This window comes from Podarcis pityusensis (assembly GCF_964106645.2).
Source record: "Podarcis pityusensis genome assembly, chromosome: 11".
NCBI classification, from domain to species: Eukaryota; Metazoa; Chordata; class Lepidosauria; order Squamata; family Lacertidae; genus Podarcis; species Podarcis pityusensis.
This window is the reverse complement of record NC_138036.1, coordinates 50,032,104-50,051,082: the sequence shown is the minus strand read 5'-3', so window position 1 is coordinate 50,051,082 and position 18,979 is coordinate 50,032,104.

The window sequence follows — 18,979 nt, the reverse complement described above, 5'->3', positions numbered from 1 at the left end:
GTGGGGGGGGGAGCAAATTCTGTGTTAAGGTTTACTAGAGATGGTATTGGGGGCAGAGATGAGTAGGCCTTTTTGTTATAATGGCACTGTGTTATGCAACACGATGGTGCAACCGTGTTTAGAATGCTATATAGAGTTCTAACTGCCCCATCTTGAAATGAATATTGTAGAACTGTAAAAGCTGCAGGAAAGGATAACCAAAATCAGTGGCAGAGGGCCTTCTCGGTAGTGGCACCCACCCTGTGGAACGCCCTCCCACCAGATGTCAAAGAGAACAACAACTACCAGACTTTTAGAAGACATCTGAAGACAGCCCTGTTTAGGGAAGTTTTAATGTTTGACGGATTACTGTATTTTAATATTTTGTTGGAAGCCGCCCAGAGTGGCTAGGGCAACCCAGTCAGATGTATGGGGTATAAATAGTAAAATTATCATTATGGAATGGGACGTCCCTATTTTCAATGGAGAAATGCTGGAGAGTATTACAGCCCGGTAAAGGAGTAAGCATATACAAAACTGTTCAAACTGTGTGGGGCAATGAGCTCTTTGGCCAAAACATGGCGATTGCTGAAATCCTACAAAAACCATTCGCCCAAAATATATGCCTAAAACTTGCAAAGTGACAAGAATCACTTTATTTGCACATACAGCCACCTACATAATCAGGCCAATAATCCGTGAGTTCCTTAAGATTCCAGAGGTGTTTGTATATCGATGGGCAGTGCTTTTATCATTACATGCTAGGAGCAGTTGAAAGCCATGTGAATAAAAAGGTTTTAATTTTAAGAACTGTGTTTATGTAACTTAAGTGGCATTTCAGAGCCAGATTCACCCGAACCCTGTCTAGTCTGTGTGCTTTGGGAGCCAAAGCCAGCCACATTGGTTTGGCTGGGGGTTCGATCCCACGACAAGGAATACAGATAGAGCTTTAATCAGTCTGTCCTGAGCTGGAGACATTTAGAAACTGAACCATGCCAAGAGCAGTGCATCATATCCGGAGTCTTGCATCTTATTTTCAAGTCAGGGCTTTTTCTCCTAAAGAAAACAACCAACTGTTTTATTTACATTGATTTAAAAAAACCTTAAATTGTTGTTGGCAGCATGTGGAGCGATGGTTTCGTCTCCCTGAGTCCACTTAACTCCGAGTTCCTTCCCCTTGCTCTCTTTTCTCTTGCAGCCAAGAGAAATGGTTTCATTAGAGCAGAGATAGCTAACCTTTGGCCTTCCAGAGGTTGCCAAACTACAGCTCAGTCATCATGGCCGACGGTCAGGGATGGTGGCAGATTTAGTTCACTAACATATGGAGGGCCACAGTTTCCGAGCACAATTCAAAGTGTTGGTGCTGACCTTTAAAGCCCTAAACGGCCTTGGTCCAGTATATCTGAAGGAGCGTCTCCACCCCCATCGTTCTACCCAGACACTGAGGTCCAGCACCGAGAGCCTTCTGGCGGTTCCCTCACTGCGAGAAGCCAAGTTACAGGGAACCAGGCAGAGGGCCTTCTCGGTAGTGGCGCCTTCCCTGTGGAACACCCTCCCACCAGATGTCAAAGAGAACAACAACTACCAGGCTTTTAGAAGACATCTGAAGGCAGCCCTGTTTCGGGAAGCTTTTAATGTTTGATGTATTATAGTATTTTAATATTCTTTTGGAAGCCGCCCAGAGTGGCCGGGGAAGCCCAGCCAGATGGGCAGGGTATAAATAATAAATTATTATTATTATTATTATTATTATTATTATTATTATTATTGCCCCTTGTTGAATTGGAGGATGCAACTGGTTTTGTTGTGACTAACATTTGTGCACCAATCATATCTGTTGTGTGTGAGGAGGTCGCAAATATTCGTAGTGGGTTGAGGAGGAGCTGTGTGCATCTGCAAACACTATGCGGGTGATACCCAGCTCTACCTCTCTTTCAGATCAGAACCAGTGAAGGCAGTGAAGGTCCTGTGTGAATGTCTGGAGGTGGTTGGAGGATGGATGGCGGCTAGCAGATTGAGGCTGAATCCTGACAAGACAGAAGTATTGTTTTGGGGGGACAGGAGGTGGGCAGGTGTGGAGGACTCCCTGGTCCTGAATGGGGTAACTGTGCCCCTGAAGGACCAGGTGCGCAGCCTGGGAGTCATTCTGAACTCACAGCTGTCCATGGAGGCGCAGGTCAATTCTGCATTTACCAGCTCCATCTGGTACACAGGCAGAGACCCTATCTGCCCGCAGACTGCCTCGCAAGAGTTGGGCATGCTCTAGTTATCTCTCGCTTGGATTACTGCAATGCGCTCTATGTGGGGCTACCTTTGAAGGTGACCCGGAAACTACAACTAATCCAGAATGAGGCAGCTAGACTGGTGACTAGGACGGGTGCCGAGACCTACATTGGCTCCCAGGATGTTTCCAAGCACAATTCAAAGTGTTGGTGTTGAACTTTAAAGCCCTAAACGGCCTCGGTCCAGTATACCTGAAGGAGCGTCTCCACCCCCATCGTTCTGCCCGGACACTGAGGTCCACGCCGAGGGCCTTCTGGCGGTTCCCTCACTGCGAGAAGCCAAGTTACAGGGAACCAGGCAGAGGGCCTTCTCGGTAGTGGCACCCGCCCTGTGGAACGCCCTCCCACCAGATGTCAAAGAGAACAATAACTACCAGACTTTTAGAAGACATCTGAAGGCAGCCTTGTTTAGAGGAGCTTTTAATGTTTAACATACCACTGTATTTTAATACTTTGTTGGAAGCCGCCCAGAGTGGCTGGGGAAACCCAGCCAGATGGGCGGGGTATAAATAATAAATTATTATTATTATTATTATTATTATTATTACACTGAGAAATGTGGTGGACAGGTTCAAATTGAATGTGGTTGTAGAGTTGGAAGGGACCACGATGGCTGGAACCCACAACCATGAGATTAAGAGTTGCATGCCAGACCCTCTAAGTGTCCCTATTTTCCAGGGACATCCCTGATTTAGAGAAGCTGTCTCAGTTTCTGATTTGATCCCGGAATGTCCCACTTTTCGTTAGGATTTTCACTGGAGAAATGTTGGAGGGTATGGAGTTACCCAACCCCTGAGCCGTCTGAAGGCAATCCTGTACAGGGAAGTTTTCTTAATGTTTAATGTTTTATTATGTCTTTGTATATGTTGGAAGCTGCCCAGAGTGGCTGGGGCAGCCCAGTAAGATGTGTGGGGTATAAATAGTAAATTTATCATTATGGAATGGGACGTCCCTATTTTCATCAGAGAAATATTAGAGGGCATGTCATGCTCTACCGACTGAGTTGTGTTTGATACAAGTCCCCCACCCCCCCATGTACAAATTAGACCTGACATCAATTCTCAAAGTGATTCATTCATCGGCTCAGTGAATGGTTATATTACTCTTTCCTAATGGTCGAAGGTAACTCATCCATTGTGGAGTGAGTTGTCTGCAAATCCTTATGAATAAATCTTGAGGAGAGCAGCAGAGACTTTTTAAAAACAGTTTTTGTTGATGCGCCTACAGTTTCTCTTCAGTCTCACCTAGAATTGCTCTAATCAGTCTGTAATCTGCCCTGCTGCGGTACATGCTATGTGATAAGTCTGACAACATGTTTAAGCTTACTTGTCTTTTTTTGGCTCGGGATCAGAGAAAAACTCTCCTGCCCCAGATCAGAATTACCATTTTGCAGATACTCTTGAAGAAAAACTAGGGCAAGAGCCAAGACCTATAGGCCACTGGAAATACATGTAAAGTAAAACGATGGACAAAGTGTACGCTAACAGTTGTTTCCTCTGATATGCCGAGTGTGCTGTAGTTTTGGTTTTTTTAATTGCCCTTTGAAGCTGGCTTTGGGGTTATCACTTTTTCCTGGAAATTCCCCCTGCGCCTTTAACAAGGAGTGTGATAGGCAGAAATTAAACAGATGAAGCTTTCCCATCACTGCCTGACAATACTGGCAAAAACATGGCATGCCGAACCTTTAACTGCCATGCAGAAGTTCATTTACTGATCACATTGAGAGCTCACATTTCCTCCAGGGAGGTCCAGATGGCATAGAGAGCGACAACCTCCACTCTGCATTGTATCCTCACAACAACCCCATGGGGGTAGGTCAGGCTACATGAGTGAATGGCCAAGATTGCCCTGTGAGCTTCGTGGTTGTGTGAGGTTTATCCAGCGTTAGTCAGAGAATGTACTGTATTTTAAAAGGCAAAGGGACCCCTGACCATTAGGTCCAGTCATGGTCGACTCTGGGGTTGCGGCGCTCATCTTGCTTTATTAGCCGAGGGAGCCAGCGTACAGCTTCCGGATAATGTTGCCAGCATGACTAAGCCGCTTCTGGCGAACCAGAGCAGCACATGGAAATGCCGTTTACCTTCCCGCTGGAGCGGTACCTATTTATCTACTTGCACTTTGACGTGCTTTCGAACTGCTAGGTTGGCAGGAGCAGGGACTGAGCAACGGGAGCTCACCCCGTAGTGGAGATTCGAACCGCCAACCTTCTGACCGGCAAGTCCTAGGCTCTGTGGTTTAACCCACAGCGCCACCCGCATCCCTTCTTTTACTTGAGTCTAATGTGCCATCAAATCTCATGTGCACTGCAATTTTCATGTTTTTAAAATAATTTTTATTAAGTTTCCAATTATAATCCAATGATAGACTCATTATAACAATGCCAATTTAAAATACAATTACTAATATCAATCATTCGAATACTGAATTATATAATTTAGATAAGGTGGGCCCCCATGTGCTAGAACTGATGATTTTGATGATTTTATTTCTGCATTCCAGAATTTTATTGATTTCAACTATATTCCAGTCATCATCATAATCCCTTATATAACAGCTGCAATATTCATAACTTCCATTCGTGTTGACACATTAAATGATTTATACAACTACAAGTGAGGCACTCAAACTATATCCTTGTTCTTCCTGTGTGTGGCAATTATTCTGTCCGTGTTGTTTCATCCTGTCCTTGTAAAATGTTGTGTCTGTGTGCACCTCAATTTTCAGAACCTTAAAACCCCAAAAAAGTATTTGCTAGTGAATGTAAATGTGCCATCAAATTTAATGCACACCTTCGTTTTCGCAATGTAATTTGGCCAAAAAAGCTGAGCATTAGATCCAAGTAAATACGATGATCACTGCATTATGTTGGTGTCACCCAAGAGAATAGAAGCGGTGGGGTGACCCTACTCTGATGCACTCTCTAGTTTTGGCTAATCCATGATTATCCTTGTCATTCATTAAAAGGGATGGTCAAACGCTTGCATTTGATTTGTAGTTTCACCATGCCACCTGGGGGTACCATTCTGCGAAGCCAACATAGCTAACAGCATAAAAAGGCAGACATAATCTCATTCACAGCGGAAATCATGCTCTTTATTCACCTCATAGTGGTGAGGAGGATGGAAGTTCCCCCACAATATCTGCTTTATATACATTATTTACACAGTGGGCTGCACGTGATTGGCTAATTCTGGGATTTTCCTGTAGGCCAATCAGGTTGCGGATTCACTTCCACCTGGAGCTGGATTGGGTGGCTCCTGTGGACCAATCCTGCTGCATTGTTCTAGGACCAATCAGACTTCTGCATTCTGAATCCTATTGTTCTAGGACCAATCAAACTGCTGCATTTTGGATCCTATTGTTCTAGGACCAATCAGACTGCTGCATTTTGGATCCTATTCAACTCAGTACATAACAACAGCCTAAGCATTTGGAAGGATACCTGGAACATAAATGTGCCTGGATTCAACCAGGATTGTGTGTGTGATTCATTGTCAGCTGTAGCCTGCAAGAGACAGAACTGTGCAAAGGAATCAGGAGAAATGTATTCTTCGGATCCTCCTTAGTTTCTGGAAAAGTGCAGAGTGAATTCTCACCAAAAAGGACAAAATAAAATCCCATGAGCAGAAATGTGGTGTGTAAGAAAAAGAGCCAAGAGTTGCTGCGATTGACCTGCTAGAGTTAAGTAGTGTTTATAAAATGATGTAAAAGATAATTTATTAGCAAATGCTATTTTGTCCCCAGTGGTTCAGTCTACACTTGCTTAATTATAAATGTAATTTAGAATGAGGACTGCTTTTAGAGTGCCTATATTGGAACAAATTTCCTACAGGATTGCTAGATTCAATCTGTGCTGTGGCCAGTCGCCACCCCTGTTTTTTCCTTCACAGATCTGCTAGATCTGTGGTTATACTCTGCTCATTGGCTGCGTGGACATCTTCATTCTGAAATCATTTCAGGGATTTCCAGACACAGCAATGCCTCTGCAGAAACACAAACAGACAAGGGCATCTAACCAATCTGGACCACAGGAATCCTTTATCACTTGATTTAAACTTGGGCAGACTATGCCAACCAGCTGCCCGCCAGGTGTTTTTGACCACAGCCCCAGCCAGCAGGGCAGGGGTGGTGCTGTGGATCTGGCCTCCCGGTGCAGAGCAGGGGTGGGAGAGGATAGAGATGAGGTTGAGGTTGTTCAGGTGCAGGGAGTGAGCCAATCCAGCACCTCAACCTCACCACCAACCTGCCCAGCTCCTACACCATCCCTGGAAGCCAGGTTCATGGTGGTTCAGCTCCCCAGCCAACTGAGGTCCAAAACATCTGCAGGCCACCAGGTTGGCAAAGGTTGAACTAGTTAATATATACAGATGTATGAAGTTCTCTCCCTTCGCTCATTGTAATGATTCCTGTGAGCAATCTTGGGTTAACGTAATTGCCATTTCTTGACCCGTCACGAATGCCTGCAGTGTTACTATGCTGTGCCTATAAATTAACGAGAAAACCATGCTTAGACCTGCCAGAGATCAGCGTTTGGCCTGATTAGTTCATGTTTGTGATGTAGACTTTGTCCACATCTCGAACATCTATATGATAAAGACTACTGTAAGATTTTGTATTTAGCAGCAGCTGGCAAGTTTCTTTGCAACACTTCTTTTAATGCATTGAAGCAGGGTTTGGAAATCTGTCCTAGACTGAGATTCATATTGTAAAGCTTGGCCAGCATGTATGCAAACACATCTGTGAGTCGTAGAAATTAGCAACGAACAAATGAGAGCTGGGATTCTGAGGGTTCATGTAAGAGTACACACATGGTTCACAAATGATGTACTCTGCTTTCAAATTTTAGATGTTAATACCTTTTAAACATGGGTGGCGCTGTAGGTAAAACCTCAGTGCCTAGGACTTGCTGATCGCATGGTCGGCGGTTCGAATCCCCGCGGCGGGGTGAGCTCCCATCTTTCGGTCCCAGCTCCTGCCCACCTAGCAGTTCGAAAGCACCCCTAAGTGCAAGTAGATAAATAGGTACCACTTTATAGCGGGAAGGTAAACAGCGTTTCTGTGTGCTGCGTTGGTGCTGGCTCACCAGAGCAGCTTCGTCACGCTGGCCATGTGACCCGGAAGTGTCTCCGGACAGCGCTGGCCACCGGCCTCTTAAGTGAGATGGGCGCACAACCCTAGAGTCGGACACGACTGGCCCGTATGGGCAGGGGTATCTTTACCTTTACCTTACCTTTTAAATTGAGGTCTAAGATCACACTCTTATCATATGGTCCTTTTGCCCTAAAACCATGCTGTCAATAGCTTACTATGAAAGACACTTGTGAATATTGTGGGGTGTTGGGATAGACTTAAATGGCATGAGGGGACATGTGCCACCAACATTTTGTCACAGTCTTCCTTTGCTAACAGCACTCTGTAGATGGAGGCATCGAGGTAAATCTTCAAACCCTTTAAGCATGCATTTTATAGAAAATTACCCAGGGTTAACAATCGGCAGAGTATTTCTTTGAGAAACAAAGAAAACAAATTCGCAACAAATGGAAGCATGTGATGAATTAATAATCTCCTTAACCGTTGACCACAAAACATGATTTGCACAAAACATCACACCAAACCATGTCTTAGTATGACTGCATGAGCATGCAAGTTCTGGAGGGGAGATCACAGCTGTTTTGATCCTCTTCTGGTCTTCCTGCATCAGTGCTGCCATAAGCTAAGCCATGGTTTGGCTCAGTGCGTCATCCACTCTAAATAAACTATGAACTGTTCTTGGGCTGAGCTTTATATGATACGCTCATACAAGCCATGGATGAAGATTTGTGAAACTGAAATGTACTGGAAATACCTTCCTGTTCCTCAGTCCCATCTAATGCATGTTTACTCAAAATTAAGCATCACTGATTTCAGTGGGGCAACTTCCCAAGTATGCGTGCATAGGACTGCAGCCTTCATTTCCTATTGTATCTTTCACATTCTGGAGCCATCAAAGCAACAACTATTTATTTTAGCAGACAGCTTTAATCCTGCCTGCTTTTCAAAGAAGTGGAGTATTCTAAGGGGAAAAGAGAATTTATTTTCTTAGGATTATAGTCAGGTCAGTAACAGCATAATACAGGTATTTGGGTTATCCCCCCCAACCCTAACTATATTAAACATCTATTGAGCACGTTCTTCAACATATCTTAATTTAAATTAGGGTCTGTATCCTACTCCACATATAATTTTATTGCAGTGCTTCGTGAAAGAAATGTATACATGTCATTGAGAGAAAGAGTCTCCCATGAAGAATATCCCTTCTAGTGGATAACATTAGTATGATGTGCATTTAATTGTACACTTTTGCTTCACTGCAAGAGACTTTCGCCAAAGTACTAAGCCAAGCACGCTAAACAAATCGGTTTTATGTTTTGTTTGGCAGCATCAAGGCCAAAGTAATTGGGTTAAGTACTAATTGTAAGGAAGGGGCTTGGTGTTCCATGGCTTATCTGTGTATTTCTCACATTAATATTCTTCATATCAAACTTGCCTGCCCCAAACAAACGATATGTATTCTTAACAATGGGAACAACTGGAAAGAGGTTGAGACAGTTCAAAGTGTGCACAGGTAGCTACTAGAAATTGCATTAGATGGTATCTCAATTTTCATGGTGTGACAGCACACATTTGATCCAGAAATTGGGTTTCTCATTTTGGTTTCCAAAGGGATGGTTTTTATTGTGATTATGTTACCAAACTGGCATGGAAACTGTGTCGCTGTGGCTAGATCCCACACACAGTACTGGTAATGTCTAAGTAAAGAGGAACCATGTGGGTTGAGAGAGCATAGCACGACTTCTTCCCATTGCTTGTCTTAAGGGCACAGTGATATTAATTTGAAAAGGAACCCTAGCAATCACCAAGTCAGAATCAGAAGAATCTTTATTTGCATCAGCCACTAGCCATAGCAATGAAATAAAATAAAATGTACTGAAGATAGAGGTGAAAACTTAACTATAGAAAATACTTTTTGGGTGTTACAAGTCTACACACACACACCAGTATGAAGTAAACTCTGTCATGTTGTCTTCTGGTAGCTGGCAGAATCAATTTCTAGCTTGTTTGTATATTTGTAGATTAAGGGCACAAGGAGAAGGGGACGACAGAGGACGAGATGGTTGGACAGTGTTCTCAAAGCTACCAACATGAGTTTGACCAAACTGCGGGAGGCAGTGGAAGACAGGAGTGCCTGGCGTGCTCTGGTCCATGGGGTCACGAAGAGTTGGACATGACTAAACGACTAAACAACAACAACAAGGCCCACCCAGTGCATAATTTTATTTACATGATAAAATTTCCACACCACTAAGAGCATTGCTTACAAAACAGTTATAAACAACTATTTAAAATATTTAAAAAATTAACACCACCAATAAACTAAAAACACATGTCTGCATTCTGCAGGTCTGGGTAGGCTTGTCTAAACAAAAATATCTTTAGCAGGCACCAAGAAGAGTAAGACGAAGTCACCTGCCTGATGTCAGTACAGGTGTGAATTTCAAAATGGAGGGAGCTTTTATTATTGTAACCAAATTCACCCCATCACTGCTTCCACATAGAAATAAGCGCAAAAGTAGGACATAAATTGCTGTACAATCATGCCTGCTTGACTCCATGCAGTTTCATGATGTTTGTTTGTTTGTTTGTTTGTTTTCATGCTTTCCATATAGCAGCAGCATTAACATCTGAAACCATCCTTAATAGGTTCATTTTCTCTTTTTCCTTCTTCAGCAAGTAAATGGAGATGATACCATTACTCAGCTGCGGGCTCTGAACCACGGTACATTTGCCACGTTCCAGTACTGCAGGATCTCCTCAAATCCTCATTCTAATCCTTTCAAAGATTAGATCAATGCACTACATAATTAATTGCATACTCTCTTAAGGAATATACTTCTCCATTAGTACAGCTTGTACAGAAGAATAAAAGCTTTGTTATCTTGGACCTGCCTTTTTTGGGATTGTTCCTTCCATACACCCTTGTATTTGTTTATTACTCCTTTATTGAGAGCTGGTGGTGTTCTTGACGTTGCCCAGGCCCAAAGGAAGACAGTTATAGCTTCATAACATTCTTCTTGTTTTATTTGATCAAGTTGCTAAATGCAGTCATTACTTTAGCATCAAAAGTGCGAGGGCATTTGTCCACTTTCCCCCTTTTTCTTTTTGCCAGTCAAATATTTGTTCCGTGTCTCCTTTCGTTAAACAACTGTTGTCTGTCCTGAGTTAGTCTCGGTCACCTCCCTGACGGACAGGACTCGCTCTGTTTCCCCTACTTGAGCACTTCCAGCCCACGCTGTTCCTGTACAGCATTTTCCTGATACCGTAGATCTCCGTCTCACTACAAATGACCTCATGCAACATCTGTAGTTGCGCTGGATTAAAGGATATAGGAAACCTTACTTGAACTATGTTCTGGGGCACGAACCATTTTGAACCATACCCCACCTCCCCTGTTCTGGCTGCACAGACAAAGGCATAAAGTAGTGATCAGGGAGGGAAAAAAGCATAGGTTCAGATAGTCCTCTTAATTCTACAGAATCCTACAAAGTGTCTGGCTGAATACTATGCAGAGCAGCAGTAATCTGGCATTGCTCAAAGTAAGAGTCTTCGGGGACCCAGGAAATTTAAAACACAGAGAAGCAGCATGGTTATACAGTGGTACCTCAGGATGCGAATGGGATCCATTCTGGAGCCCCGTTCGCATCCCGAACAGAACGTAAGACGCGACAGCATGTCTGTGTGTGTCGCCGCTTTCGCACATGCACGTGACGTCATCTTGACCATCTGCGCATGCATGAGTGGCGAAACCCGGAAGTAACGCACTCCATTACTTCCGGGTCGCCACGGAGCACAACCCAAAAGCGCTCAACCTGAGGCGTATTTATCCCAAGGTATGACTGTATTATGGGACGCGGGTGGCGCTGTGGGTTAAACCACAGAGCCTAGGACTTGCTGATCAGAAGGTCGGCGGTTCGAATCCCCACGATGGGGTGAGCTCCTGTTGCTCGGTCCCTGCTCCTGCCAACCTAGCAGTTCGAAAGCATGCTAGTGCAAGTAGATAAATAGGTACCGCTCCGGCGGGAAGGTAAACGGCATTTCCATGCGCTGCTCTGGTTCGCCAGAAGCGGCTTAGTCATGCTGGCCTCATGACCCGGAAGCTGTACACCGGGCTACCTCGGCCAATAAACCGAGATGAGCGCCACAACCCCAGAGTCGTCCACGACTGGACCTAATGGTCAGGGGTCCCTTTACCTTTACCTTTATATGACTGTATTACAACAACTTTTGTACAGCCATCTCTTTAATTACTCACTTGATCGCCATAGGTGACCAGGAATTCCACCCCAGCAAGTGAACAGGCTGGGGAAGGAGTAACCGTTTCCTCCATTCTTCCTTCACCAGCTTGTCCAACACAGTAATTTTGACATTCCCAGGGGAACAATTCAGTTGTGAAAGGCAGAGCTGCCAGAAGTCGAGCAAAACATCACACCATTTGGGCACGCTGGTGCCCAGCTTTAGTTGGTGAGATGGACTGGTCGTAAGGATAAGTTACGCATGTTTGCTAAAAGATCAACAATTTCACACTGTACGGGAATTATTCTACCCAAGTTCATCTCCAGCTCGCTCTTCTTTCCAGATCTTTGCTGCTGCCTCTGTTTTAGAAAGGGAGCCACAGTAGTGGTGGTGTGGAGGGCAAATCTCCCATTCTTGGCTCCTCTCAGTTTCTCAAGCTGCAGGACGGGCAAAGATGCACTAAACTGGGATCCAGTCACTTAATACAATCTCACTCCCATGGGGGAGTGAGATTGGGGAGTGAGATCTTTCCTCTTTGCTTTTGGGTTATTGAGATCTTGCTCTGACGAAAAGTATTCCGTCTTCTGAAAATCAATTGACATTATTATGGCAAAATGAAGGTACAGTTGAAAACGACAAAGGTGTACAGAGACCTATGCCTGTTTTGCCTAGGATGTCCTAAGGGAGAGATGCTTACCTCTCTGGTTAAAAGAATTTCAGTGGAGACAGCTACTCTTGAGTTTGGTGGCAGTGTGAAATCTGTCACCCAGAGCAGTCAATGTGATTGTGACAGCATGGCTCTAATGAGCTACAGGAAAGCATTTTCTAGCCATTGTTACAGCTTTTGTACTGATGTCTATTTCTAGAAGAACAGAATACACTTATGTAAAGCCACAGTACGAAAGTATGGAGTATTGTATAAGAATACAGTGTATCCAAGGTTCCAAAATCAAATATCTGGATACAGCCCTAGCATAAAGAATAGTCGGTCCCTGCCAGTAGTTCAGCCAGTAAATTGGTTTTGCTATCCATCTGTTTCATTTCCTACAGCTTCAGGTAGTCTGAAATAGTTTCAGATGCATAATTTTGATTGTCATAATCTGTCATAATTTTGACTTGATTATGTGTTTCCTAGAGATTGCCTTGTGTTCTGCCACTTGCAAATAAAATACATTTTAAAAACCTTTAAACACTGAATAGTTCATCAGCACACAACCAATTTGACAGATGGCTACAGAACTTATTTTCATCCTTCCTATGGGTATGGTTTGATAGAGTTTACCAAACCTGAAGCTAATGCAGCAAAATACTGGATCTATAAAAAGGCTATAAAAGAATAGCTCTCGTTACAATTTCTCATTGGGACAGACCCAGGTACCAACATGCCAAAACTGATGTTGTGGGTAGGGAGCTTCTGACCTACTCTTTCCTGTTGTTGTTGTTTAGTAGTTTAGTCGTGTCCGACTCTTCATGACCCCATGCACACCAGGCACTTCTGTCTTCCACTGCCTCCCGCAGTTTGGTCAAACTCATGCTGGTAGCTTCGAGAACACTATCCAACCACCTCGTCCTCTGTCGTCCCCTTCTCCTTGTGCCCTCCATCTTTCCCAACATCAGGGTCTTTTCCAGGGAGTCTTCTATTCTCATGAGGTGGCCAAAGTATTGGAGTCTCAGCTTCAGGATCTGTCCTTCCAGTGAGCACTCAGGGCTGATTTCCTTAAGAATGGATAGGTTTGATCTTCTTGCAGTCCATGGGACTCTCAAGAGTCTCCTCCAGCACCAGAATTCAAAAGCATCAATTCTTCGGTGATCAGCCTTCTTTAAGGTCCAGCTCTCACTTCCATACATCACTACTGGGAAAACCATAGCTTTAACTATATGGACCTTTGTTGGCAAGGTACTTTTTCCTAGGGATGTGTTAAGGCATACAACAACAACAACAACAACAACAACAACAATATTTATTCCCCCCCCCCAACATTTATCCCCTGGTTATAGTTGAGCATGCAAAACCTGAAGAATAAATTGATACAAAAATATGCCACAGGCAAATACTAAGGAGTAGGAAAAGAGGGACACAGACTTAAGCAGCCTAAATCCACAGATGAAGACATTGTGCCTGTCAAAAATACAGCCTGTTTTCTAGCCCCCTGGCACTGATAATAATATAAAGTACTTGTCCTATAGTGGGAGGCCTAAGGGTGTTGGACCAAAGTGGTAGTGAATGCCTGAACTCTCCAGGAAAAGCTCTTCAACTCAGCAAGAGAGCACAGTAGCTTGCCATTTCCCCACCCCACCCCCAGACAATGAAGAGATTGCAAACCTGTAATGGAAATATGGCTGTACATCCAGCAATTAATATGAAGCATGACAGCCATGGCTCTCAGCTGCAAAACTTTGGGGGAAGGACTGGATTCAGGGAACTGTTGCCACGTGGTAGATCATCTCTTCTTTCAAACCCTAAAATAAATGAATGGTACTTTTCTAAGCATTTGGGGTTTGTGTGTGTGTGTGTGTGTGTGTGTGTGTGTTGTTTTTTTTAAAAAAGAGAAAGAGTAGCTGGCCTGGCCAAATGCATCAGGCAGATGTGGCGGGAGAACCTACCTGAAATGCCAGCTGGATTTGTGCTAGCATTCTTGGAGAGTCTGAAGGCACGAATGGCTGCTTTGAATTTAATATCTGTTATTTCCTGATTGCACGGCACTGCTTACAGGGCATTGACTGTCCATTCTGCAGTGCCCACTTTGAAGACTCCTCCTCACAGTTCCCTTTAACGCCCCCACCTCCCACTTCCTGAAAATGAATATTTCACTAAATAAAACCAAAATAATAAATTGTGTTCTTTCAACATTTTGGCTCCAGTGACCCAGCTCTTAACCAAAGACAGACAGCAATTCACAGTAAAGCGTACAGTCAAATGGTTAACACATTTTAAGATACATTTTTTGGCAAAGACGGAAATTTGTGAAATAGTTTGATTTTGATTTTACATTTTTTAGTTTAAATGAAGCTGCTGGTGTGTGGGGAGGGGGACACTAGCATGACCCATACTACTAGTATTATAAAAGTTATTTACAACATGCCCTTTAATTATACTCTTAAAAACTAAATGGACAGCTGGCGTTTGCCAACAAACTACACACATATGCACATGTTTGAAGCCAATCTGTCAGCTTGTGTTTATTGAAGGGATAGCCATTAATCACATACTTTATATTTTATTTATTTGGCTGCTAACTCACTTAAGGTTCCTGTTAAGAGGCATGGAGAACCCAATATCTCTACATGGCTTTTCATATGGAATTGGGAACCAATTCCCCAAATGGAACAGTGGTCCACTTGGTATGCACATCTGAGCAAACTGCTAAAGGAGTTTGGTGTTGGAAATAGTTTCTCACATGCATTCTTGAGATGGTGACCTTCATTAGCCTCCAACATTTCTACAGGGCATTTCCTATCTCGAAGATCTTGGGGAAGGAGTGGGAAGCACAGGGGCGGCCATTAGCCAGGAAATTACAAAATGCAACCTTTTTTCAGGGAACAGTTTTGTCAACATTGGCTATAGCCAGCCAAGCATGCAGGGAGCTGGTGTGAGTTTTGGCAGGATCCGGGCCTGAGTGAAATGAAACATTGCAGCATATCCAGAGCAAGAGACTCAGTCTGGAAACAGAGCTGCTTGCAGGCTAGGGTCTGTTCTGGTGAGAGGATCAGGGTTTAGGGAAAAGGTAAAGGACCCCTGGATGGTTAAGTCCAGTCAAAGGCAACTATGGGGTTGAGGCACTAATCTCGCTTTCAGGCCGAGGGAGCTAGCGTTTGTCCACAGACAGCTTTCCAGGTCATGTGGCCAGCATGACTAAACCGCTTCTGGTGCAATGGGACACCGTGAGGGAAACGAGAGCACACAGAAATACCATTTACTTTCCTGTCATAGCGGTACCTATTTATATACTGGTACTTCTACTTGCTTTCGAACTGCTAGGTAGGCAGGAGCTGGGACAGAGCAACAGGAGCTCAACCCATTGTGCAGATTCAAACCGCCAACCTTCTGAGTGGCAAGCCCAAGAGACTCAGTGCTTCAGACCACAGCGCCACCCACATGAATACAATGCAATATACAAAAGGGTGCAAACAAGGAGACTCCCATTGGAATCTTGACTGATCCAAAGCCTCCAAGTGTCCCTATTTTCCAGGGATCTAGAGAAGCCATCCCAGTTTCTGATTTGATCCTAGAATGTCCCACTTTTCCTTAGGATGTCCCTATTTTCATTGGAGAAATGTTAGAGGGTGTGGAGTTATCCGACCCCTCGAGCCGTCTGAAAGCAATCCTGTGTAGGGAAGTTTTCTTAATGTTTAATTATGTTTTTATATCTGTTGGAATCTGCCCAGAGTGGCTGGGGCAACCCAGTCAGATGTGTGGGGTATAAATAGTAAAACAGTTAGGGCTAGAGGTGTCAGCTTGCAAGGGAGATGTATTGCACCATGAGCATTGAGCCTCCCTCCCTAAGCCAGGCAGAAGCTTCCTGGGCTTTGGGAAGGAAATGCCAGGCCTCTGGCAGGTTGCTGGAGCCCTCCTTCCTCCTTCCCAAAGCTGGACGGGCTTTGGGAAGATGGCAGGAAGGTTCTTGGACCCATCAGAACATTGCACCTCCCTCCCTATGCTGGGCTGTGGCTTCCCAGGCTTTGGAGGCCATTTAAGGATTTAGCATAGTCCCCCTAGTCCACTGACCACATGCCATGGGTGCAGACTGCCCTGAGCATTTCTTCTTCCTGCCCCACTCAGTCGCTAAAGGCCACCCTGCCCCCCAGGTCTCTGCTAATGTGACAGAGAGAAGACACAGAGAGGGAGCAGTTACAGAGAAATCACACGGAACAACCAAAAGAAAGACAATCTAGAGCAGCAAGGGGAAAATGAAAGGAGGCAAGTCACTGCCAAAAGTCGGGGTCTTGTGGAGTTCAGCCAAGCTATCCCTGTGTGAGGCAGGGTTGGTCTGGTTGGTGGGGTGGTCCCTCCCCCTGGAGATGCTGCAGAAGGCTGGTGTTGACTTTGTCTAATGCTGACCAGAAGGAGGTGCCATTTTGAGGTGAGGAATGCCCTCCAGAAAACACTGGTAAAGTGCAAATTGGTCGAACAAAAATCTATACATATTTTTCGATAGTATGCAAGAACATTGTCCTGTTGAGATGTTATGAATTTCTTTGCACTTCGTGGTTATCAAAAGGAACCAGGTTCAAAGGCACTTGCATAACGATGTCAGCCAAAAACTGCTTCACTAATTTTCCCCAGGGCCATGCCTCGGCTCCAGTTCAGTCATTACATAAGCCGTTGGACAGCGCAAGGTGACACTGACATTTTCTGATGGCAGGCCAAATAGATATTTCACAAACTTACATGAGAAATTTGCATAGAACTTAATTTTTTTTTTAAGGGGGGGGAATGTGGGTTTGGAACATTTCTCGCAAAATCTAACCCAGAGACGATATACTCTCACTGTTCCCAAATCAGTACGTAGCATTCTATCAAAAAGGCAGTTGGTACTGAATAGGAACATATCAAACTTAAATTCTTGTCCTTAAAAATCTCCCAAAGTATTATGTTGCTCTATAATTTAGCATTTCCAGTCTTGGCAGACCAATATTCTCACTGAACAATGGATACTAATGTTAATAAAATGCACTGGGCATCTGGGAACTTGCATGCTTGCAAATTGTAGTAGATGGCAGTTAACACAAAATTCAATGACTCTTCTACAATGTACTGTATTATTAAACACTTTTAAGGAGCTTATTTCCTATCCCCAACAATGATTGATAAAAACCTGACCACTGGGAGAGCGTTCTCCTGGTCCAAAACAGATTAAAAAGTCTTTAGAAAAAGAAATGCGAAAAGTGAGGGGCAAAAAAACTGTCCGATGAGGACTGAGCATGCTCAGTGGGCACTGAATGCCCACTGAATGGAATGGGATGTAATAGAAGGGGGCATGGAACCCTGGAAAAAATGGAACCCTGAAAAGGAACACTGCACACAGTAACATTTTGTAAACATTCCCACTTCTCTATCCCGGTTTCTGAGCTCCTGCATGTGGTAGACACATAGGAATTACGTCTCTGAAAACGGAAGTTGCATTTTTGGCAATTACTGCCAATGCCACCAGCTACTATTTCTAGATGTGCTTAAAAAAGAAAGTCACATATGCCATCAGCACACATGCAAAATGTGTTTCAAAAGTTCATGGAGCACTTTGAGAGGTTTTTCATGTTGCTTGCCTTACACATTGTGATACAGTGGTACCTCGGGTTACTTATGCTTCAGGTTACATTCGCTTCAGGTTACACACTCTGCTAACCCAGAAATAGTGCTTCAGGTTAAGAACTTTGCTTCAGGATGAGAACAGAAATCGGGCTCCGGCGGTGCAGCAGCAGCAGGAGGCCCCATTAGCTAAAGTGGTGCTTCAGGTTACGAACAGTTTCAGGTTAAGAACGGACCTCCAGAATGAATTAAGTACTTAACCTGAGGTACCACTGTATTATGATTTTTTTTTTCCTGCATCAAAAATAATTGTGCATGCCTTCACTTTGCATTGTTGTTCCTGAAACTGACAGAATCTCAGTAGCGGAAAAGTTTCTGGATATACTTTCAGAAAACGTATCCAGTAACAATGATGTCTTACGTTATGCTATAACTACACAGCTTAAAGAATGAAATCATACAAATCATTCCTTTTCCTTATTTATTTTTTTCAGTAGGAGACCCAAAGGCCCAGTATATTCACATTTAAGGGAGGGCGGACATAAGTTCTCATACCCTACAACATTTATTCGATGAAAATAGGGACACCCCATTCCATAATGATAATTTTTATTATTTACACCCCACACATCTTACTGGGTTGCCCCAGGCACTCTGGAAACTGGAAATCAGAAACTGGGGTGGCTTCTCTAAATCAGAGACATCCCTGGAGAATAGTGACGCTTGGAGGGTCTGAGTTCTTCCTTACCTATACCTTTTCTATCTTATTGTGATAAGTCTGCCGGCTGTTTACCCTTCCTGTGAAAGACTCTATGCAACATTGCTTGGATAGGCCCAGAGGGCTTGATCTGTGAAATCATAGAAAGGCTCCCACTGATTTCAGGGGACATTTGGATCAGGCATATTAAATACCGAACTCCAGCTGTTACTATATACATGAACACAAAACCACAGTGCTAAATTAACAGCTGAACATGGTTTGCAAATGCGATCTGCATTCTAAAGCCAAGTCTTCGTGAACTTTTAATATAAATCTACAATGTGAAAAAAAGAAGTTTAACAATAAATCTACTATTACTATAAATGACTGGTGACATTTTTCATACTGATAGGACTTTTTTTGTTGTTGCAGGGGGTGCAT